This window comes from Odocoileus virginianus, chromosome 7 (genome assembly GCF_023699985.2).
Source record: "Odocoileus virginianus isolate 20LAN1187 ecotype Illinois chromosome 7, Ovbor_1.2, whole genome shotgun sequence".
Classification (NCBI taxonomy): Eukaryota; Metazoa; Chordata; class Mammalia; order Artiodactyla; family Cervidae; genus Odocoileus; species Odocoileus virginianus.
This window is the reverse complement of record NC_069680.1, coordinates 64,749,251-64,773,816: the sequence shown is the minus strand read 5'-3', so window position 1 is coordinate 64,773,816 and position 24,566 is coordinate 64,749,251. Positions and strand designations below refer to the sequence as shown.

Genomic DNA, 24,566 nt, shown 5'->3' with positions numbered 1-24,566 from the left:
CTAACATTCTACAGGGGCGATTCCTGTGGTATGGGAATTCTATACCCTCCACATCACTAGTTCTTAAGCCCTTTGTGGGTTGAGGGAAGGACGCAGAAACCACAACCTTTTTTGAAAATTCGATAAAAGCAATGGCCCCTCTTTATAGAAATAAATACACATACTCAACATTGGAAAAATAATTTCAGGGGGCTCATGGACCTGCAGATTTTCAATCCTTGATCTTAAAGGAAATCCAAGATTTAAATAAAAAATTTAAAAAAAATATGCCCTTGGGAAATACCCTGAGGCACATGGTGGGAATATTTACACCATAGCAATTTGCAAACACTGTAAGTGAAGGCTTTTTTCCCCAAGAGAGCTGATTATTAAGCATTTATTAGCACATCACTGGACACACATACTCTAGTCCCGCTGCAACCTGCACATCCGACCACTCAGACCCCGAGCCCGTGGGAAGTGAGGATCTTCCTTCCAGTCAGTGAGGAGGATTTGGATGGGGTCTGCTTCCCCCAGGCTTAGTGCAGGGGGGTAATTAGGGAGAATGCAGCCTCCTCTCTGACCTCAGAGTAGGTAGGCTATCTTCCAGTTGCCCTTACCTGTCCTAGAACCTGGAACTGGTCACCTAGAGTCCAGATCCTTTACAGCACCTGGCCGCCCACCTGATATGGCAGGTGGGGGGTGGTGCTTGGCTTCGAGAAGCTTCAGTGACCTTCCCAGCTCAGTACCCCTGCCACTGGACCCTTAGCAACTAACACCAGCCAGCTCTGGTTTAACCCTTTCCCTTTGGGGTGAGCCACAGGCAGCTGGACCCTTCCTCCAGCCTCACTAGAAACCAGCCCTGCTCCCTCTCCTCTACCTTCTGGGAGCAGCCAGCAAACTGCCCAGCTGTGACCAGGACAGTGGTGACAATGTGCACTCTCTACCTTTGGTCCATAGAGAAACCCCATCCAGCAGCAAGGATTCCAGTGGGCCAGGCATAGGGTGGAGGCTTCCCTGGTGCCCTCACCAAGCAGACTCTCAGACCACAGGAAAGAAATGGATTATTATGATTATTATCATTTAGTGAGCATTTTCCTCGTGCAAAGAGCTTTATATTACTTTATATTATCTTTTTTTAATCCCTACAAGATCCCTAGGAGATAGTGCTATATTAACCCCCTGTTAGAAAACTGAGATTCAGAAAGGTTAGGTAACATGCCGGAAGTCACACAGCCAACAAGTGGTGAGCGAAAATTCAAGGCCAGAACTGTCTCACTCCAAAGACCATGCCTTAAAACCTGTGTACTTCAACTGACAGGTTCTGCTTCCTTCCCCAGCCCCCAGGGAAATGTGGGAAGGGCAGCCCCTCTGGCCTCCCGGTTCCTGGGGACATCTCCAAGGGCAGAGGGAAGACAACCTTGGTCACCTGTGACAAAACCACTGCCCAGTCCAAGGTGTGGTCCACCAGACATAGAAAGCGAGTATTCACTGGCAAGCACATCAGGAGTCCCTGCTGCATACACGGCCTCCTCTTAGGCATGGAGGCAGTAGGAAGATGACTAGGATACACCAGGTCTGCCCTCAGATAACTTACTGTCCAGTCTAGTGATTCACAGAAAATATTACTGCCTTAAGGTGAGCTGTGATAAGGGCTATCTCACTGGAGGCATGGGGTTAATTTCTACAGGAGGATACAGAAATCTTCAGGGAGGAGACAGCACTTGATCTGGGTTTGGACAATGATTAAGCATTTAATGGGTGGCAAATGGGGGATCTTGGGAATTGGGAGAACAGATGAATGAAATCAAAGGCATGGAGGCAGGACTGCCCATAAGGGTGTTTGGCAGGGATGTGGTGGTGGTAAGGGGAGTGGGTGGGAGTGTGGTGGGAACAGATGGTGTCCTGTCCTTCAGTAAGCAATGGGGAGACATCAGAGGTCTTTGAGCAGAGGAGTACCATTATGGGATAGAACAATGAGATTGGAGAAAAAGAGACTAAGACATCAGGTGGTTCAGACAGGAGAAGGTGAGAGATGAAAGCCGGGGGCAGCTTTAGGACACACAAAGCCAGGACCTTCCCAGGGGATGGCAAGGAGGTAGGATGGACTGGACTCGGTGAAGGGCAGGGGTTGGAAAGGAGAGAGGAAAGGCACATATGATCCTGAGGTCTTAGCCTATGGTATTGGGCTACACCGCTGTAAAAATAAAGAAGAAAGAAAGAAAGCCCCTTCCCCAAATACAGTGACTTAAATCAGATGGAACGTTCTCTCCGGCCTCCATCATCTATGCTTGTGAGGCTGCTCTGCTCCGTGACGTGATTCAGGACCCCAAGTGCCTTCCATCTTGGTGTTCCCTCATCCCCCCAGGATTCTGTGCTCCCTGGTGTGATTAAATATGGGTGTTATTCCTACCCAGGGGAAGGGGAGAGCGGGGAAGTCTGGGGCAAGCAGTGTCCTTCTGAACAAGTGGGGAAGACGTTGCTCATAGTCACCTGGCCAGCTGCAAAGGGAGGCTGTGAAATGTTATTTCTGCCCTGTGACCATGTGCAAGGAAGAAGGGGAGAATAGATCTGGGGTCGGAGGGCTAACCAGGAGTTACCACGTCTGGGTACCTGGAAAAAATTCCGAAGGGCAGCAGGCTTTGGCAGAGAATACACAGTGTAGATTTTGTGTTAAGTTTCTCATGCCTTCAGGGGGTGGAAATATAAGTTTGTGAGTAGTTAGCAGAAGAAAGAGCTGAAATCTGAAGTGCAAGGGAAGAAGAAGAAAATTGGGCTAACAATGGAGCCTGAGACTCTTGAGAAAGTCCTATGAGGAATAGTCCTTTTGCCAACAGCATCGGGTTAGCCAAAAATTAGTTTGGGGCTTTCCGTAAAATGTTACAAAAACCCCAAACAAATATTTTGGCCAACCTAATAGTTGCTTTATTTTTATTTTTATTTTTTTTTAATTGAAGTGTAGTTGATGTTTAATATTATATTAGTTTCAGGTGTACTACATTTTGATTCATAGTTTTATAGACTATACTCCATTTAAAGCTATTACAAAATAATGTCTATATTTCCCTGTGCTCTATAACATACCCTTGTTGCTTATTTATTTTATCCATAGTAATTTGTGTCTCTTAATCCCATACCTTTATCTCACCCTTCCAAACTTCCCTTTCCTCAGGGTTAACCACTAGTTTATTCTCTGTATCTGTGAGTCTGTTTGTCATATACATTCATTTTTTTTAAGACTTCACATATAAGTAATAACAGAATATTTGTCTTTGACCTGTTGCACTAAGCAACATACTCTCTGAGTCCAACCACATTGTTGCAAATGGCAGAATTTCATTCTTTAGGGGACTGAGTAATATTTCATTGTGTATATGTACCGTCTTCTTCATGCAGTCATCTGTTGATGAGCACTTAGGATGCTTCCATATATTTTGCCAATAGTATTTTCCAAAGATGGCGGCCATACATCCCATCCTGTGTATTTTTCTTATGCAATGAAGTTGTCACTCTTCCTTCAAGTGGTGGGGCTCGAGTTTCCTCCCCTTGAACCCGGGCAGGCCTGTGATGAGAGCAGAAGGGATACTGTGTGAACCTGGGCAGGCCTGTGATGAGAGCAGAAATGATACCATGTGACTGAGGCTGTCAGGACAGGTGATGCCACTTCCTCTAGGGATGCTCATCCTGGGAACCCTGTGCTGTGAAGAAACCAAATGTCCACATGGACAGACTACATGTAGGTGTTGTGGCAACAGCCCAGCTGAGGTCTCAGCCCACAGGAGCATCAACTGCCAGCATGGAGTGATGAGACTCAGGCGATCCCAGCCCCCAGCCTTCAGGCCACCTCAGGTGATCCTGACGGGACCAGAGACAAGTTCTCCCCACAAAGCTCCACTCAAGTTGCCGATGCATGAACCAAATAAATGTTATTGTTTTAAGCCACTAAATTTTGGAGTCTTTTTCTTGTAACAATAGGTAACTGATACAGGTCAGACTCCCTTTTCCCACCCTAGGAGACTACCCCAAAGCTCACAGAAAAGGGATGACCCTGGGCTGACCTTGCCCATCCCCATACTTCTCTGTTTGTCTTCTGCTTGACCCTTCTCCTGCCGTGACATGTCCGTTTATCTAGCCCCCACCTTGTTGCTTTGACCAGCCTTGGGACCGCCAGCACGGCTGCCTCTCTGGCCCCCTTTAGGCTGGGTCTCACTGTCCTCCCCACAAAGGACACTCCCAGGCTGCACCCTTTCTCTCTCCATCCCCAGAGGGCCAAGAGGACAGTCGGTGGCAGAGAAATGGTAGGGGAGCAGGAGGTCTTCAAACAAGGGATGGGAGAGTCGCTGTGTTCCCTTTAATATATTCACTTCCCCTTAGAATATCTGCATAAGGAACAAATGACGAACTTGGAGAGACAGAGGGATGAAGGTCACAGGGGAAACCTCTGTGGCCAAGAGTTAGACCCAGAGGATCAGGGATAAGAAGGTGGTTAGAAGCACCACATTCTTGAGGGATAAGAGACCTCAGGGGGGACTTGGCTCCAGAGCCATGATCCCCAACTAGGCAGGAGTGGCTGGGTGGGGCTTGGTAAGGAGGTGAGCATGGTTTCACAGCCAGAGCATTATTGGGGTACCTTGTAAATGATCACCACAATCAGGTTAGTTAACACATTCATCAGTTCACATAGTTACTGTGCCTATGTGTGTGTCCTTATGTTTTCTTTTAGGAGTTTTATAGCAACATAAAAGTCTTACATTTAAGTCTTAAGTTAATTTTTTCCTATGTGTAAGATAAGAGCATGTTGATTTCTTGGGATTTATCCCTGTGCCTGGCATCAAATTCTACACATCCCACATCTGTGGCCAGTCTGTTCTCTATGCACCTGGAGGGTTCAATACTAGGACTAATTCCTGACAGGCCAAAGGTCTGGGCATTGATCAAGTAGCTGAAATGCTGATTGATAGATAGATCAATTAAACACTTGACAGATTGCCAAATCAACGAATGACAGACAAGTGACAGCCAGGTTTTCTGAGGACTATGTTCAAACCTTATGTATCTTTGTCTCAACCAACACTTAGTACAGGGTCTGGCTCAGAATAAATGCCTAATAAATGGCAACTGTATTAGTCATATGGTTCATCTAGCTGCAAAAGAGGCTTGGAAATGCATTTTGTTGAAGTCAATCATACATTAGGGTTCTAGGGCAGGACAAAAGGAGAATGGAGACTGGAGGGCCATGTGGCCTCTGCTATAAGGGACAGTGATGAGCTCTGGTTAAGGGATGCAGGCATCTGAGGACCACATCTCAAGTTCAGAAGTGAATCTGCATGGAGCTTTGGAATGGGACTGCCTCTTCTGCAGAACTTTCAGAGGTTCACAATCTTTCCCTTCGACCCACAGCATCCTAGGGAGGTACTCAGCCAAAAGCAGAGAGAGGTTACCTGTGCCCATTGAAATGATTGCTTTTATTCCCAAAGACCTGACCTTCAGAAAGTATAGTTTTGCATCTTTTGTGAGTGCTCATCACAAAATCTGACTAAGGTTCCTATTTAAGACCTGACCTCACTCCTGTTTACTGCTGATCCTAATTAATTGTAGACAGGACCCATTCAAGGTCACAGGCTTCAATTCAGGAGTAAGAAGCGAAAGTCCTGAAAAGTCTCTGCCCTTGCCCCAATGGCCTCATTCTGAACCAAAGACAACATCAGCCTACAGGCACCGTGCCAAGCTCCAGGGCCCTGTCACCTGGGTTCAAACTCCGCCTGTGCTCTGACCAGCTCTGTGACCTTAGGCACGTGTTTAACCTCCCACAGAGGCTCTATCTCTTCATCTATAACATGGGATGAGAATAATAATCCCAACCTCACAGAGTGATCTCTGTGGTGAGAATAGGACCTGGCATTTACTAAGAACTCAAAAAGTCTTAGAAATGGTGTTATTAGAAACACAGTCATTCCGGCCTGTTTTCTGCCTCCCCAGCTTCTTGAGGGGTAAAGGACTCTGTCTTTTCCATTCCACGTGCCCCCTCCTTCTCCTACATGCAGAGTAAAGAAGCCTGCTGCCAGGTCACTCTGGATGCAGAGTTGGCGTGAACAGGTCTGTGATTTACACACTTCTCTTCTGACCCAGGTGCCCTCCACTCTTCCCTCTGCTTCAGCACACCCCACCCCAAGGTGCTGAGGTGGCCAGGGCTCTGCTATGGGTGCATGGTGCACAGGCCCACCCCGTCCACTTTGAAGAAGCATGGCAGGGTTGAGAATCTAACACACACACCCCACACACACACCTTGCATCCAGGTCACCCCTCTCCCAGAGCAAAGGATAACAGGGTGGAAATGAAATTTGCTTAGGAGCATCCCTCCGATTCGTTGAGCATCACTTTTCTGTGTATTTATGGTAATCGCCCCTGCAACAAAAACAGTGACTTCACTGTCTAAATGATAAGCTAATTTGTTACAGCTAATTACTCAAGGACTTCCTTAATCTCAATTAAAAGATCCAAGAGGATTCCTGCCCCTTCTCATTCCAGTGTTCCTGAAGATCCCCCTAATGTATTCTGGATCACAGATTAGTAGGGAGCCAAGAATGGTCCATGCTGGGCAGAACTGCTAAAATCCATCCCAGCAACGGGAAGCAGTGATTTATTGTGACATGGAATGTGGGACATTTCCCCAGCTTTTGTGATTGTGGTAATGAAGCTGTAAACCAAATAGCGTGAAATGAGGCAAGGCCTTACAATTTAATCAGCTCGTAAACAGATCTACTGCATCAAGCAAATGACATTATTATCCATCCGAAGTAAATCATGCTAATCTCGGGAGATAAAATCAACATCGTTAATGGTCACATGTCATATTCATCAACACTAAACCATCCCCTTTGACAGATTAATCCTAACTACAGCTCCCAGGATGTATGGTAATAGGGCTTGTAGCATGCATTTCACTCCGCGCCAGGCTAACCAGCACTCTTAGGCTGCTATTACAAATAATTTTTTTATTGATTTACATATTTTAAAATGCATTTAAGGTGAGGCACCATTAAAAACTCTGTCACCCACCCATATTTCTTCCCTCCATTCCCAGACTTTATTAATAGGAACGGGAAGACAAACGCAGTAAGCCTTATAAATACTTTGTTTAGGACACTGTTAGGGGTAATTAAGATAGGGACTGGGGTTCTTTTTGCAGGGGGGTGGACAGGTGAGGAGCAGAGGGGGTGATGGGAACCCCCCTCTGGTGGTTCAGGGATCAAGGGAAATTGAAGCTCCCTCTGCTTCCTGTTTCCCCCGGAGGTGCCAGGAAGAAGGGAGATAAATTCTTCCCCAAGTCTGCTCCCAGAGCCTTCCCACTCCCCCTTCTCTCCCATCCTACCTCTACCCCGTCAACGCAGCCTTATGGTATGTGCATCTGTGCCGGCGTCTCGGTCATTGTATCCTGCCTGCTGACTCCAGACGCCACACGTGTTTATTTATCATGAGGCTGACCCAGGATGAATGCTCCTGGAAAAGTGTCCACTATTCAAAATGTCACTTCCCCTCAACAGGCCGTGCATTATATTGACAGGCGTACTTTCAGAGGCCTCTGAATGACGAGGATGGATGGAGGGCTGCCACAGCAGCTGGCACTGCTGCCCGGGCTGAGTGAGCGAGTCAGTGAGTGAATGAGTGAGTGGGTGACCAATACCCTCCCCATGACAGGAGATACAACATGGAGACTTTCACGGCTGCATCTCTCAGAAGCAAGCAGATAGAACCACCCCTCCTTCTCCCGCCAACCTTCCAATGGGCCCTTCCCATTCACCTGAAGAACGAGGAGTGGGTGGAGAGCAGGAAGAGGGGTGATCCTCTCTCTGAAGGAAGAGAATAGGGGTCTGAGGACCACCACTTCTGGCCACATAGACTTTGCATTGCACACAATGGCATTCCTGAGAATTATTCAGTGCAGCAACCCTGAGGTCACCATTGAGTCAGGCCCACATCAGCCTGGAGGGAAATATAGGAAGCAGATGGGTTTGAGAGGAAAATATCCCAGAACTGAGTTACTAAATCCAGCTGAAGCACTTCTCCTGGTGCACTGAAAGGGTCCCACCTCAGCTTGAGGGGACGGAGGCAAGCCTCAGACATGTCCAGACCCCTCAAAGCAGGCTAAGCACAGCCTTCCTCCCACCATGATTTCTTTCGGAGGCGGTGCTGACCGTGCTGACAGATGCAATTCAACCCTGAACCACCTCCAACACAGGGCTGTTTTATAAAATTGTATCTATCAGTTAGACCAACTAATAAAATGGGGCTGATATAAATTAACCTCAGGGCTTAGGTTCACTTCAGGGCACCGAGTTCAAGTGGTTGGAACCCACTGAGCTACAGGAATCTCTAAAAAAGATTTTGTGTCTGGAGTTTTCCATGACCCTTACTGAGAAAAGAGAAGCTTCCTGCTCTGCTTACTGGAGGGCCTGGAGGTTAAGAAAAGGCCTTTCCCTCAGCTGCTTGAGCAGAGTTAGCCAGCTGAGAGCAGCAGTTGGTAAACCTCAGTGTGAGTCAAAAGCATCTAAGGGCAAATTGGTACAACTACTATACAGAATATAGTATGGAGGCTCCTTGGGAAAAAAAAAAAAACTTAAAAATAGAACTACCATGTGATCCAACAATCCCAATCCTGGGCATGTATCCAGAGAAAATCATCATTCAAAAAGATACATGCACCCCTAAATTTATGGCAGCACTATTTACAGTAGCCAAGACATGGACACAACCTAAATGCCCATCAACAGAAGAACGGATAAAGAAGGTATGGTGCATATATACAATGGAATATTACTCGGCCACAAAAAAGAATGAAATAATGCCATTTTCAGCAACATGCATGAGTCTAGAGATTATCATACTAAAGTGAAGTCAGTCAGACAAGAGGAAGACAGATATCACATGACATCACTCATACATGGAATCTAATTTTGAAAAATGATACAAATGAACTTATTTACAAAGCAGAAAATAAGTTCTGTTTTATAAATATAGATAATGAAAACAAACTTATGTTTACGAAAGAGGAAACATGGGCTGGGGGGAAGGATAAACTAGGAGCTGGGGATCAACATACACACTATGGGATTAACATATACACTACACACACATATATATACATTTATGTATGTAGTGTGTAATATTTTTATATATATTTTATATATGTATATATATACACACATATATAAAGCAGATAACTAACAAGGACCTGGTATATAGCACAGGGAACTCTATCCAATATTCTTCCATAACCTATATGGGGAAAGAATCTGAAAAAGAATGAATATATGTATATGTAAACTGAATCAATTTGCTGTCCACCTGAACTAACACAAAATTGTAAATTAACTATAATCCAATAAAATTAAAAGAAGCACCACCTGAGGGCTTTTTAAAACACAGATAGCTGGCCTCTGCCTCCTGAGTTTCTTTTCAGTAAGTCCGAGGTTAGGTCGAAGAATTCTATTTCTAGCAAGTTCTCAGATGGTACTGATGTTGCTGGTCCTGGGGCCACACTTTGAAAACCAGGGTTGATGGGCAGAGGGGGAGGTGTTGGTGAGGAGCACTGGATAGCCGGGTACAGGTTACAAGCCCAGAGGTGGGTCATGGCCAGGAAGCTGGGGTCACAAACAGGCAGTGAGGTTAGGAATGGAACTTCCATATCTCTGAGGGCCTTCCTATTCCTAGTCTCTGTGGCCCTGAGAGTGCAAGTAAGCAAAGTGGGCCTGACAAGCCAGAGTTCAGAACCACAGAAGTCATGACCAAAGGCAGCAAGTGTCCTGGAGACCAGAGCTGAATTTTAGCTCAGAACCCAGCTTGCTGTGTTTTCTGCAATCCATCCCTTTAAACCTCTTTGGTCTTCGCCTCTCTTGCCTCCTTTGTGAAGAGGGAGTGATGCACTAGATTTCCTCCCAAATCTCTCCTGTGTCTGATAGGTGTGAGCCAGGTCAGTGTTTCCCAAAGAAAACTCAGTGGAACCCCACTCTCTTTGAAAAATGTGTTTTGTGGTCAGATAAGTATGGAAACATTTTCAAAATATAAGCCCCCTCTTGGATTTATAATTAGTATTGACATATTAAAGGCTCTTAAGAGTCCCAAAGTCAGGAAACTTGTTTTACATTATTTAATCCAGCATTTCTCAAGTTTGTTTTGACCACAAAACACTTTTCCCACTTAACACCTTTTGACATCCATAACACGTATTAGCACTGGGGTTCTACACATTGGGAAACACTGGCCAATGCCAAGGGCTGAGATAAGAGGCAGGTGAATATATCAGCATCTTTTCCTCTATGACCAAAGGCATAGCTACTGCCCCTCATCTCCCAGCAACCTGATGCATTGGCATAACCAGCAAACATTCACTGAGCATCTGCTACCTGCTAGGGACTAAGGTGGGCACTCAGCTAATAGACAGGTGGCTCCTGCCCTCAACACACTCTCAGGCAGGTGCAGCAGGGCAGAGCCTGGCTCCTGCTTTGGCCTGGCAAGAAAGCTTAAGAGATTCTAGCTAAGCTTGGGTCTTTTGTCCCTCATTTCCCATGGGCTGACACTGATTTACCATTGCTTTCACTAGTAGGCTTGCTCTCTTCAGTTTCAAGTGCCTGTAAACACATTCATTCACTCATTTAACAAAATTATACTGAGCATTTGTAGAATGCCAGATACTGTCACGGGCCATAGTAGAGAATGAAATGGGCAAAATGCCCTGTCCTCATGGAGTCTGCTGCTGCTAAATCACTTCAGTCGTGTCCAACTCTGTGTGACCCCATAGACGGCAGCCCACCAGGCTCCCATCCCTGGGATTCTCCAGGCAAGGATACTGGAATGGGCTGCCATTTCCTTCTCCAGTGCACAAAAGTGAAAAGTGAAAGTGAAGTCGCTCAGTCATGTCCGTCTCTTCACAACCCCATGGACAGCAGCCTACCAGGCTCCTCCGTCCATGGCATTTTCCAGGCAAGAGTACTGGAGTGGGGTGCCATTGCCTTCCCCGTCATGGAGTCTACATTCTAATAAAGATAAACAATGATAAATAAAATGCATGTCAGATGTTAACGAGCACTAGAGTGGAGAGGGGAGAGGCAATGCTAAGAAGCAATGCTAAAATTAAATTTTATTTAATGCAAATAAAATTTGCTATTTTAAATGGGGACGGAGATGTCAGGAAAGGTCTCACTGACTTTATGTAAGAACCTGAAGGTGTGAGAGACTGAGCCAGGTAGAAGAGCATTGCAGTGAGAGGGAGTGGTATGTGCAAAGGCCCTGGGGTGGCAATATGCCTAGTGTGTTTGACACATAGCTAGGAGACAAACATGGCTGGAGAAAGTGAGAGGATGAAGAGCAGAAAAGGATCAGAATGACGATAGAGCCAGCGTGCTAGATCCTAAGTGGGATGGGAAGCCTTTGGAGCAGAGAACATGACACACTATGACTTGTTTTTTCAAAATAACTTAACATGCATACAGTGTATGCAAAGTCTCTGCAGAGTGCCAAAGGAAGTGATAACAGGTCATGAAGCTAGAGGTTCCTGGTGAGGGTCATGTGGTCCTTCTGTTGATGGCCACACCTGTCCTGGTATGAAAGAGTGGGATGGGTGTGGGGACAGAGGGAGGAAGGTATGGAGATGGGCAGGAAACTCTGAAAGCCAAGCTTTTCACATATGTATAATATTTCTACTTTGTGCCAAGCACTGTTAGAGACCCATTTAATTAGATCCTCTAAATGAACTCTGAATTAACCCTGTGAGGTGGGAAATTCCTATCCTTTTTTTGCATTTGAGAAACTTGTGAGTCAGAGGAGTAACTGACTGGCCAAGTCACACAGTTCATCAGTGGCAGAACCCAGGGCTCCCAAATTCTCTCATCCCAGGGCTCTTCCCTCAATCTCCCACTGTCTACTGATGTGGAATGGTGTTTGGAGCCCCCTTGCTTTCCAAGGAAGCACTTTCCAGACAGGTAAGTGACCACAGCCCTTAGTGTTGACCCCAGATATCTTATAGGGACAAAGCCTGCAAGGCAAGTATCTTAGATTGGAAATAGATGCTGAGATGATGGAGAGCTGCACATAGCAGGTTTATGGGGAAGTGCCACCTGTAAGGAAACTAGGAAGTCAGGACTGGGATAAAGGGAAAGCTGACACTAAATATGACTGCAACAGAGACCTCAGCCCCTAAACACAGCAGAATGGTCCAGGGGTGCCTGGGGATGCCTGTTGGGCACCTAATCCAAGCTAGGCCAATCACAGATGGCTCCATGAGCAAGGGTTAGAGAATCAAGAGAGAAGTCAGTCTGGCTCTGGGTATTAAATCAAGGCAGGAAACCTGGAAGCAGCCATGTTCAGCCAACCAGAAAGAGGAACAAGAAAAGATGTTTGACAGTGAGAGAAAAGACTAAAGCAGTTGCCTAGAGAGAGAAGTGGGAGCTACCCTCTCCTGAAGCCCTGCAGGACTCCAGGACTTTCCTGATGTCCCTCCCAGCCCTTAGATGGAGGCTGTGGACTAGGGTGTTGATTCATCTTCTCTGAGAGGAAGTTCTGAGCTCCCAGGAGGCTGTCTCTGTACCACCAGCATCGGCCTCAAACCTCCTAGCATCCTCTCCTCTCATCCTCCCATTTCCCCATTTTCTACTCTTGAGAGTAAGATAGTCTCTCTGATCATTATTTTTTCTTTCCCTGGGTCTTTGTCCTTAAGTCTTTGAGAGTCAAAAGCAAGGATGAGCCTTTTTTTTTCTCTTTCTGCTGCCCCATCTCTTCCCTGAGGCACCCAGTATAGAACAGGCTACCTTGAAAACAGAGGGAGTCAGGGAGAGACAAAGAGAAGGAAATAGCCAGGATGTTAAAAATTAAGTAATAATTCAAATATATTATTTTACCATGAAACAACAATAATTTTTAAATGTGATTTTTTTTTTTTTTCAGAACTACACCAACCTCTGGATTTTGCCATAAGCTCCAACCCAGGTAAGCATCAGTGCTCTGAGAGGCCAGAGTGGGGATCATTCATCTTGTGTGCCAGAACAGATAGCTACTGTTTCCTTGAGAAAAACTCTTCTTTCTTACAGATTCTCTTCTGGCTCACTGCCCAACAGAAGTAGGGTACCCATTCATTCGGATAAGTCTTGATTAGGTTTCTTAATTTTCATAAAAGGTAGTCAATCTGACAATCACCCAGGTTGACTTAAAATGTTGCTTTTTAAATTATTATTATTACAGTAAGTTAAAAATATATAAATACTGGTATTTCCCTAGTGGTTCAGTGGTTAAGAATCTGCCTACCAATGCAGGGGACATGGGTTTGATCCCTAGTCCAGGAAGATCCCCACATACTGCAGGGCAACTAAGCCTGAGAGACACAACTACTGAAGCCCGTGTCCTAGAGCCTGTGCTCTGCAACAAGAGAAGCCACCACAATGAGAAGCCTGGGCAGTGCAACAAAGATCCAATGCAGCCATAAAAAAAAATTGTTTTGAAATATCTGTTATAAAAATGTTACAGAAACGATTAACTTGAAAATGAAAGTCTTCTATAATCTTAGCTCCCCAAGACAACCACTTTTAGACATCTGATCTACATTTACCCAGATTTTCTCTTCCTATCTTACTTTTTCAGTAACACTGAGCTGCTTCATTCTTCTTAACAAAATTGCATTGTTTTCTTGACTTTTAAAAAATTATTTTTAAACCCCCCAAATAATACATAATGATAGTAAGGAGAAAATTATAATTCAAAAAGATACATGCACCCCAATGTTCACTGCACCATTACATACAATAACCAAGACATGGACGCAACCTAAATGTCCACTGACAGAGGAATGGATAAAGAAGAGGTGGAACTATAAACAACAGACTATTATTCAGCCTCAGTTCAGTTCAGTCGCTCAGTCGTATCCGACTCATTGCGACCCCATGAATCGCAGCACGCCAGGCCCCCCTGTCCATCACCAACTCCTGGAGTTTACTCAAACTCATGTCCATCAGGTCAGTGATGCCATCCAGTCATCTCATCCTCTGTCGTCCCTTTCTCCTCCTGCCCCCAATCCCTCCCAGCATCAGGGTCTTTTCCAATGAGTCAACTCTTGGCATGAGGTGGCCCAAGTATTGGGAGTTTCAGCTTCAGTATTGGAAGCATCAGTCCTTCCAATGAACACCCAGGACTGATCTCCTTTAGGATGAACTGGTTGGATCTCCTTGCAATCCAAGGGACTCTCAAGAGTCTTCTCCATCACCACAGTTCAAAAGCATCAATCCTTCGGCGCTCAGCTTTCTTCACAGTCCAGCTCTCACATCCATACATGACCACTGGAAAAACCATAGCCTTGACCAGATGGACCTTTGTTGGCCAAGTAATGTCTCTACTTTCTAATATGCTATCTAGGTTGGTCATAACTTTCCTTCCAAGGAGTAAGCGTCTTTTAATTTCATGGCTGCAGTCACCATCTGCAGTGATTTTGCAGCCCCCCAAAATAAAGTCTGACACTGCTTCCACTGTTTCCCCATCTATTTCCCATGAAGTGATGGGACCAGATGCCATGATCTTAGTTTTCTGAATGTTGAGCTTTAAGCCAACTTTTTCATTCTCCTCGTTTCACTTTCATCAAGGGGCTTTTTAGTTCCTCTTCACTTTCTGCCATAAGGGGGGTGTCATCTGCATATCTGAGGTTATTGATATTTCTCCTGGCAATCTTGATTCCAGCTTATGCTTCTTCCAGCCCAGCATTTCTCATGATGTACTCTGCATATAAGTTAAATAAGCAGGGTGACAATATACAGCCTTGATGTACTCCTTTTCCTATTTGGAACCAGTCTGTTGGTCCATGTCCAGTTCTAACTGTTGCTTCCTGACCTGCATACAGGTGTCTCAAGAGGTCGGTCAGGTGGTCTGGTATTCCCATCTCTTTCAGAATTTTTCACAGTTTATTGTGATCCACACAGTCAAAGGCTTTGGCATAGATCAACCTATATCAACTTAGAGGGTTGGGATGGGGAGGGAGGTTCAAAAGGGAGGGGATATATGTATACCTATGGCTGATTCATGTTGAGGTTTGACAGAAAAGAAAAAATTCTATAAAGCAATTATCCTTCAATAAAAAATAAATACATTTTTAAAAGAGAAGAGGTGGTACATATAAACAATGGATATTATTCACCATTAAAAGGAACAAAATAATGCCATTTGCAGCAACATGGATGAACCTTGAGATTATGATACTAATTGAAGTAAGTCAGACAGAGGAAGACAAATACTATTTGACACACTCATATGTGGAATTTAATTTTAAAAAATGATACAAATGAACTTATTTACAAAACAAAAATAGACCCACAGACATAGAAAACAAATTTATGGTTGCCAAAGCAGAAAGTGGGGAGGGGATGGGGATAAATTAGGAATTTGGGATTAACATATACACACTACCATTTATAAAATAAACAAGGACCTACTATACAGCATCGGAAACTATAATCAATATTTTTAATAACCTATAAGGAAAGAGAATCTGAAAAAGAATATGTATACATACTATATATACATATGTGTGTATATATATGTTTAATTGAATCTTTGTGCTATATACCTTAAACTAACACAACACTATAAATCAACTATACTTAAATTTAAAAAAAAAAGAAGGTGCTAAAGGAAAAAAAGAAGAGCTGCTATAAAGAAACACTATTCATGGAGAGTAATTTGGGGATGTGTGTATATGTTAATCCCTGATTCGTAATTTATCCCCCTCCCCTCCCCACTTTCTGCTTTGGTAACTGTAAGTTTGTTTTCTATGTCTGTGGGTCTATTTTTGTCTTGTAAATAAGTTCATTTGTATCATTTTTTAAAATTAGATTCCACATATGAGTGTGTCATATAGTATTCGAGGCTGGGATTAGTCCCTGCATTCCTGTAGTACCTATGTCTTATCCCTGAATAAAGCCAGCCAATGGTGAATTGCACATTTAATCCTCATCTCCTGGATCTCCCAGAGAGATGACTTCACCAGATTATGGCCCCAATTTCCAATGCAGAGGTCTTCACAAGCCTTGCCCCTGCCTCAGCCACCAGGATGCCATGAGGATATTGACCACTGCATGACCCACACAAGATCCATGCAAAAAATGTCTTGTTTCTTCTAAGGAGCTGGTTCGCTTTTGTTTTAAGGATCACTTGACATTGATAATTAATCATGTTTCTTATTTTCCATTTTTGCTCTGGTGTCCAGGAAGCCCAGAGGCCAATTTTAGTAATTACATAAAACTTGGTATGCATACCCACTTGCCATTTTTTCCCTCTCATCTGTGTAGTCTCTTACATTTCTCCTAGCCCTTTAACTTTAAAGATCTTGATTTTTAATTTTTGAACTTCTTTTTCTCTTTTGCAGAGGTTTATTTTTGTTAGTACCCTAGAAAGTCACCTCATTTTTTTAAAAATTGCAGAATGAACAAGAGCATTAGAAAAATAATTTTGGAAGATGCTTTTTTCTGACATACCCCTTTCTGTTCAAATGCCTGCTTTTCCCCTGCCGTGTAGATGTGGAGAGGTTTGGTGCCATGGAGCCCACAAAAGTGAGGTGAGGTAGTTGGGGGCTTCAAAGGAGAGATTTGCAGCCCAAATACATACATACATACATACAGCTCACAATTCACTACTGGGCTGTCTAAGTTTCCTTGAAATGAGATGTGGGGGTCTGCTAGGTTGCTCAGCAGGACTTCCAAGTCTCCGAACTGCCTCTTGTCCTAGTGGCATCAGCTTGGAAAGCAACAGGGCAACTTGGGACTTGCAATGCTTCCAGAGTCAGACTCCAGAAGGACCCAGGGTCTCCCACTAGTATGGTGGAGAGACAGCAGTGCCTAGAACTCAGTGGATTAGGTGCCACCCCGTCTCCTCACATGAGGAATGGCCATGATAAAATAATAACTGGGAACAGTAGGTGACCCAGTTTGAACAAAGAGGCTGAGGATCGATGGTTCACAGCCACTGCCTGCTTTGTGGGTTCCTTTTACTACAACATTATATATTATATGCAAATCACAGCACAAACTTAAGGCCGCTTTTCATGTCAAGCGGCCTCTTTGAGCCTATATGTTATATTTTACAGATCTCGGACAGTAACATTTTTCTTTTTAGTGCGAAGTTGCTCAAGGTTCATCTGAGACTCTTTTAAATTGCTGCTTTCAGAGAAATAACAATGTAAAATGACACGATGATGTATGGCCCTGTATGGCCCACTGGGGCTGCGGCAGCCGCAAACGCCACCGAACCTCTGGGAATGAAGCGGTCTCCGGAGCGCCATTGTTCAATTGTCCTAACCGGATCATTTTTAATTAGTTGCAATTAATTTCAAGTGACAGTGTCCTGCACTATCAAGTCAGAGAGGCTCCAGTGCGTGGGTGGGGTTATTAGGAACAGACGGCTGGTGAGAGGGAAGCCAGAAGGAGGTCTCACTATAGAGCTTTTACCTCCAACAAGATTCCCCAGATTGGGGATGGAGGGATGATCATTTCCTGAGCGGAGGGAGGGACGTCTTCCTAATGATGCAAATGTTCTGATGCTTTCTGGCCCTGGGCCCTGCTAGGTGGGCATTTATTACTCCCTGCACACAGGCAAGCGTGTTTTGGTGATTATCTCACTTCGGTAACCCCAAGTCGTTCAGCCAGATAACCTCTGCCTTAGTGCAGCAGAAGCAGACACTGAGATGAAGCTTTGGGCAGGTAGCTTGTTTGGGAGGTAACCCCAGGAGTAGGAAAGTGAATCAGGAAAGGGAAGAAAAGGATAAGGGGTGAGTTATGAAGCAAGTTAGTCCTGTGGGTACCTGGAGCTCACTCCCACTGGGGACATTCTGGGGGACAACCTAGGACTACATCTCAGAGCCGTTCCCATCCATGGGCTGGAGGAGCTAGGATATTTATACAATGATCCTGTTGGTCTCTGGTGGAGGGCTGCTTCTGAGCTGCTGCACACAAAGGGGCATCAGTGGCTGGAGAAAACTCTCGGGCAAAGAACTGCAGATGCTGGAGCCAGAAGTCAGGCTCAGAGCATCCACGTGGTAAAGACGAGGGGATGGGGTGGGCACTGGCAGTGTCTGCTGTACCCTCTAGGACCCCTTACAGGTCTAAAGTCCTACAGTTCCCTAGTGCCCTGGGGAAACAATGCCCTCTACGGCATTTATACAGGGAGAAAGAGGCAGAGAGGGTAAGTGGGATAACATGCTTGGGGCCATTGAGCCTGGCAGAGGAGAAATGAGAAGTCAGGATGCTTGCCTTTCCCCACCCTGCCGAATCCAGGGACCCAGGCTCTTACGAGCTGCCTGGGTTTCATCCCCTCCAGCCATCCTGGCACTTTCTCCCCTGAATCTAGGATTCAGCAACCCTCTCAATAGGATTGCTTCTAAGCAATGGCTCATACATAAGAGATGAAACCAGAGAGAGTCCCCCTCCTGAGTGCCACATTCTCCAATCCAATGTCCTGGGGGCACACAGTCACTCTTTGCCCCCTACTGAGCTGAATCTTTGAGGCCAAGGGGCTAACCTCCACTTCGAATGCCTTTGCTACTCTAGACAGTGCTTAGAGAACCAGGACCAAGGCACTTGACCTCCATGCCTTGGCGTCTCTGACTTCCAGCTCCTGCCTTGGCCCCCCAGAGCCATACTTCATTGGTTCATCGTAGGGAGGGAGGTGGGGCTAATGAGGCTTGGCCCTGTTCTCAGGAGTAATAAGAACAACTATCACACATGTGTATCAAACACTGCATATACCATGTGCTGTTCTAAACATTTTCATATATCATGTTAACTACTTTTATCTTCACAACTCAGTAAAGTAATCCTGTAATGGAACAGGACCTTAACAGGCCTTCCCAGGACAGATTCCCGCTCCACCCCCATCCCCCTACCCCCACCATGCCTCCTGTCTGTTGAGAAACTTCAGCCAAAGAATAAATTTAATCAGAGAAGTGAGAAAATGCAGAAAGAAAGGAAAACAGTCAAACAAGACAAAATAATAATAGTTAACCACTAAACAAAGTCAAGGACTTCTCATTTCCCCTCAAGGGCTGTAGATAATATTCTGAGCCCTTTCTTTTAAGCTGTTTTGCAGATACGGAAACTCCCGCCAGGTGGAAGAAGTTAGCTACGTGGTGACTGGGCTGCAGCTGTGACATAAGCTGCTCCATGGTACACAATTCCAAGAACGGGCCCCAAGGAAATGGAAACAAACTGACCCTGGAACTGAAGATTAGCTGTACCTAAAACAAGCAAGATTATGCAGATCTACTGCAAGACCGATTTCAAGATGATTATCAGAACTGTGTCATTCCACACCCTTAAGCTCCTCTTTTTTTCTTTTTACACCATGGTTTGTTTTTATTTTTTAGTTTGCTAATATGGCTAAATACATTGATTGATTTTTAAAAATCTTTTATTGGAGTATAGTTGATCTACAATGTTTGAAGTTTGAGAAGGACAAACAGTTTGTATGCGGAATCTTAAAAAACAGATACAAATGAACTTACCTACAAAGCAGAAATAGTCACAGATGTCGGAAGCAAACTTATGGCTACTAGAGGCCAAGGGTGGAGGGAAGGACAAACTGGAAGATTGAGATTGATGTATACACACTATCTATAAGAGAGAGAGCTGGGAGACCTGGGTTCGATCCCTGGGTTGGGAAGACCCCTTGGAGAAGGGAACAGCTACCCACTTCAGTATTCTGGCCTATAGAATTCCATGAACTACCCATCCATGGGGTCACAAAGAGTCAGACACGACTGAGCAACTGTCACTTTCACTTTCATATATAAGACAGATTAACTAATAAGGACCTACTGTATAGCACAGGGAACCCTACTCAATATTCTAGTGGCCTATATGGGAAAAGAATCTAAAAAAGAGAGGATGTATATATATGTATAACTGATTCACTTTGCCGCACCCCTGAAACTCTTCTTTAAAAGCTCTTGACCCCTGATCAGTAATGGGGTGTTGGCCTTTGGACACAAGTCTACCTTCTCCCCAGGTTGCCAGCCTCCTGAATAAACTTTCCTTTCCTATGAACCCTAGTCTCTTGAGTGTTGGCTTTCAAGTGGTGAGCGGTTGAGTTTGGTAACAATACCATTATGTCCATTTGATGGGATAAAACTGAGGCACAAGGAAGTTAGGTAACTTGCCTAAGGTCACCCAGCTACTCAACGATGGAGCCAGGATGTGAACACAGGCAATCTGAGTCCTAGAACTTCAGTGATGACATCAACTACATTGGGAATTCTGGACACCCTCTGCACTCCCACTGAGTTCTCTCTCATGCTTCCCCTGAACTGAAATACCCACCAAAAAAAAACCCTTTTTCTAAAGACTCAGACTGTGTGTGATCTAACCACCTCTCTTTTTATTCTTTTCGCTTTAAAAAATGGAAGTAGATTGTTGCATCCTTTCAGGGTACCGCTAGAAATAACTGAGACCCTGGCGTTGCCTCCTTCCTCCCAGGGCCCAGGTTCATTGTCCACCTCGGGTGAGGACGCCAGGACACCACTTACCTCCAGAGGAGCCAAGTTCCCCTTAATCACCCTTGACAATCCTGTCATCCATTAACTTATCTAAACCCTGTCTCTGTGCTTGACCAGTCTTCCCATCTACAAAGGAAGCCTCTTTGCCTGCACAAGTCGCTTTGAAGTTACTATCTCACCACATCAGATCTTTTTTTCAAGTCCTCAACATGTCCAGTCTTTGAACTTCCAATACATTGTTTTCCAATGGTCCCAGAACTAGGGTGGCTTGTTTGTTTTTTCAGTGATTTCACACTAACTATTTTTCCCCCTAATCAGCCTTTGGTGGTGTTAGTCGTAAAGAACCCGCCTTCCAATGCAGGTGACATAAAAGACATGGGTTTGATCCCTGGGACAGGAAGATCCCCTGGAGGAGGAAATGGCAACCCAGTTCAGTATTCTTACCTGGAGAATCTCATGAAAGGAGGAATCTGGCGGGCTACAGCACACAGGGTCACAAAGAGTTGGACATGACTGAAGCAGCTTAGCACACACACAAATCAGTCTTCACACTGACGAGACTTGTGAAATTGCTATTCTAGAGTCAAGGGTCTCTCTCACGCTGAGTGATGGGTTTTCTGGATTTTGCATTACTTGCAGTGGATGCCCCTTTCTTATGTTGACCCACAGGAGCCTCGTCTCTACCTGAGCTGTGCACTTCAGTCAGCAAGGCTCCTCTCTTCAGAGCCTGGTTAGGGTCATAAAGAGTGATCCCTTCAAGGTTGACTCTAGGGAGGTTATGTGTTTATAGGAACACAGTTGACAAGATTGTTCAGGAGATGACAATCATGGAAAGAAGTGGAAAATAGATCTAACAAAGAACTTCATTTAGGAAGGCAGAAAAGGAGACTTCAGTGGGACTGTGGGATTAAAGTGGCCAGACAGGCTTCTTGGAGAAAGCTGGAATTCTCCCAACTGTAGCTCTCAGCCGATCAGACCCACAGCCTCCTTTTATTATCAGGTTTGTCACGCCTCATTTACTATCCCAGGATGGAAAGCAGAGATAATATAACCAATCTATCCACATAATTTCCAAAAAATCAATATATTGACCCAACTATAATATAAAGGAGAAATCAAAGTAACTTATAATAAAAGAATATATATTTCAATATGTAAATGCTCAGCAACAATAAGGAAGTCAAATACTTACACCTAAACATGAAACCACATGAGCGGATGGCTGTCAGTGCCTCTGGCCATGGAGAGGGGTGTGCTGGTGACTTAAGGGCCATGAGTACTGTGCCCATATGAACAGCGGTTTCTGAAATGGTGACCAACTCTTGGTAAAGTTCAGTACAGAGATTCAGAACAGAAGACAATTGTCCCCTTAGTTGTCATGGGAGTTCCATTCCTAGAAAATTAGAGTATATTAAAACCATGCAAAGATATTCTGTGTATATATGTAAAACAAAGCTGGATTTAGACTCATGTCATTTTAAACAAATTTTTCCACCAGGATCAATGTCACACCTAGGACCAATTGCCGGTTGTACAGGTTGGGCACTGCACAATCATTTACTTCATCACACAAGTAAATACAGTCAGTCCCCTATGTATGAATGAATTCTGTTCCAATGGCACATTTGTAAGTCTAATTTGTTCTTAAGTCCAACAAAATTAGCCTAGGCACCCTAACTAATACAACTGACTATTTATTACTGTACTGAAATAGGTTTATGATACTTTTCACACAAATATTTTTAAAAAGCATAGAAAATAAAAACATATTTAATCTTACAGTACCTTGAAAAGTATAGTAGGACGGTACAACAGCTGGCATACAGGGGCTAGCATCAAGTGAAGAAGCAAGAAGAGTTACCGACTGGAGGAGGGAAACAAGGTGGGAGATGGTAGAGCTGAAGGATCATCAGCCACAGACGGAGGGCAACCTGCAATCTCACTCATGCCTGACGTTAATGGCACAGGTTCCTTACTAGATTCAATTCTATCTACCCTCTTGATAAAATGATCCAGGGATGTCTGGGTAGTAGCTTTTCTTTTTTTTCCTCCTCATTGATGACTCAGTAGCACTGGACTGCATTCTTTGAATGCCTGCTGCACTTTTATGTACCATTCCACGTCTGGGTCCTGTGCCTGAAAAACTAACAGTGCCTCCTCAAGTAAAGAAAACCCCTTGCCATTTCCTGCACTGTGAACCTCTTTGGTTCTTCAGGGACTTCTTCCTCTTGTCTCTCTTTGTCCTTTCTCTAACCCTATCAGGGCCTCCAATTAGATCAGCTCTTCACTAGTAAGCTTCTTGTGCCGCACAGCCACAGTACCGGTAAGTACACAAAAGCACAGCCACTTAGAGAGGAGGCGCGCATGTGACCACGTACACCAGAACCAACTACATGAACTAACTTACGGGATTGGACATGCGAACGCAGGTTCACGTATTTGAAAGTTCACAACTTGAAAGTTGGTGAGCTGGGGACTTACTGTAGTGGCCCCTAGGGTTGCAGGGTCCACAGGTACTTGCTTGGAATTTTTTTTTTTAAACAGAAAAATCTGATATTTAGTCACTCTAATGATAATGTTTAATTCTCATGAATTCTCTCTTTTTTAAATTTATTTAATTGGAGGCTAATTACTTTACAATATTGTAGTGGTTTTTGCCATACATTCACATGAATCAGCCATGGGTGTACATGTGTCCCCCGTTCTGAACTCCCCTCCCACCTCCCTCCCCATCCCATCCCTCAGGGTCGTCCCAGTGCACCAGCCCGGAGCACCCTGTCTCAGGCATCAAACCTGGACTGGCGATCTATTTCCCATATGATAATATACATGTTTCAATGCTATTCTCTCAAATCATCCCACCCTCGCCTTCTCCTACAGAGTCCAAAAGTCTGTTCTTTACATCTGTGTCTCTTTTGCTGTCTCACATATAGGGTCATCGTTACCATCTTTCTAAATTCCATATATATGCATTAGTATACTGTATTGGTGTTTTTCTTTCTGACTTACTTCACTCTGTACAATAGGCTCCAGTTTCATCCACCTCATTAGAACTGACTCAAATGTATTCTTTTTAATGGCTGAGTAATATTCCATTGTGTATATGTACCACAGCTTTATTATCCATTCATCTGCTGATGGACCTCTAGGTTGCTTCCACGTCCTTGCTATTGTAAACTGTGCTGCGATGAACATTGGGGTACACATGTCTCTTTCAATTCTGGCTTCCTCAGTATGTATGCCTAGCAGTGGGATTGGTGGGTTATATGGCAGTTCTATTTCCAGTTTTTTAAGGAATCTCCATACTGTTCTCTATAGAGGCTGCACTAGTTTGCACTCCCACCAACAGTGAAAGAGGGTTCCCTTTTCTCTGCACCCTCTCCAGCATTTATTGTTTGTAGACTTTCTGATAGCAGCCATTCTGATTGGTGTGAGATGGTACCTCATTGTGGTTTTGATTTGCATTTCTCTGATAATGAGTGATGTTGAGCATCTTTTCATGTGTTCGTTAGCCATCTGTATGTTTTCTTTGGAGAAATGTCTGTTTAGTTCTTTGGCCCATTTTTTGATTGAGTCGTTTACTTTTCTGGTATTGAGCTGCATGAGCTGCTTATATATTTTTGAGATTAATTCTCTGTCAGTTGCTTCGTTTGCTATTATTTTTTCCCATCCTGAAGGTTGTCTTTTCACCTTGCTTATAGTTTCCTTTGTTGTGCAGAAGGAATTTTTGAAGTTACATGGGATGAGGGAGAATTCTTCACTGTGTGAGACTGTCCTGCACATTGTGGTATACAGAACGCACTCCTGGTTCCCTCCCCACACACTAAATGCCAACATGACTACCACAAATAACCCCCACAAATGCCCAAACCAGCCCCTGGGCAGCAGTGCCCCACTAAGAACCACTACCTTAGAGGCATCGGCGGCTCCACTCTCCCACCACTGGTGGTTCCCAGCCTCGTCTTGATTTCTCTTTACTCCTTCCTTCCTTCATCCCTTTCTTCCCACTCCTGCCCCAGTCCAGCCTTTATGGCCTCATTTCTGGACCAGCACAGACATCTGCCTGGGCTC

At 44.5% G+C, this 24,566-nt stretch overlaps 1 long non-coding RNA gene across 1 annotated transcript; it reads right to left on the bottom strand.

Moving 5' to 3' along the window:
• Positions 1–1,035: 1,035 nt before the first annotated feature.
• On the bottom strand, positions 1,036–21,881 carry LOC139036069 (uncharacterized). The gene is made up of 2 exons (XR_011488797.1): positions 21,688–21,881; positions 1,036–3,541 (listed from the first exon to the last, which is right to left on the bottom strand). It is a non-coding gene; the product is annotated as an uncharacterized lncRNA (long non-coding RNA).
• Positions 21,882–24,566: the final 2,685 nt, after the last annotated feature.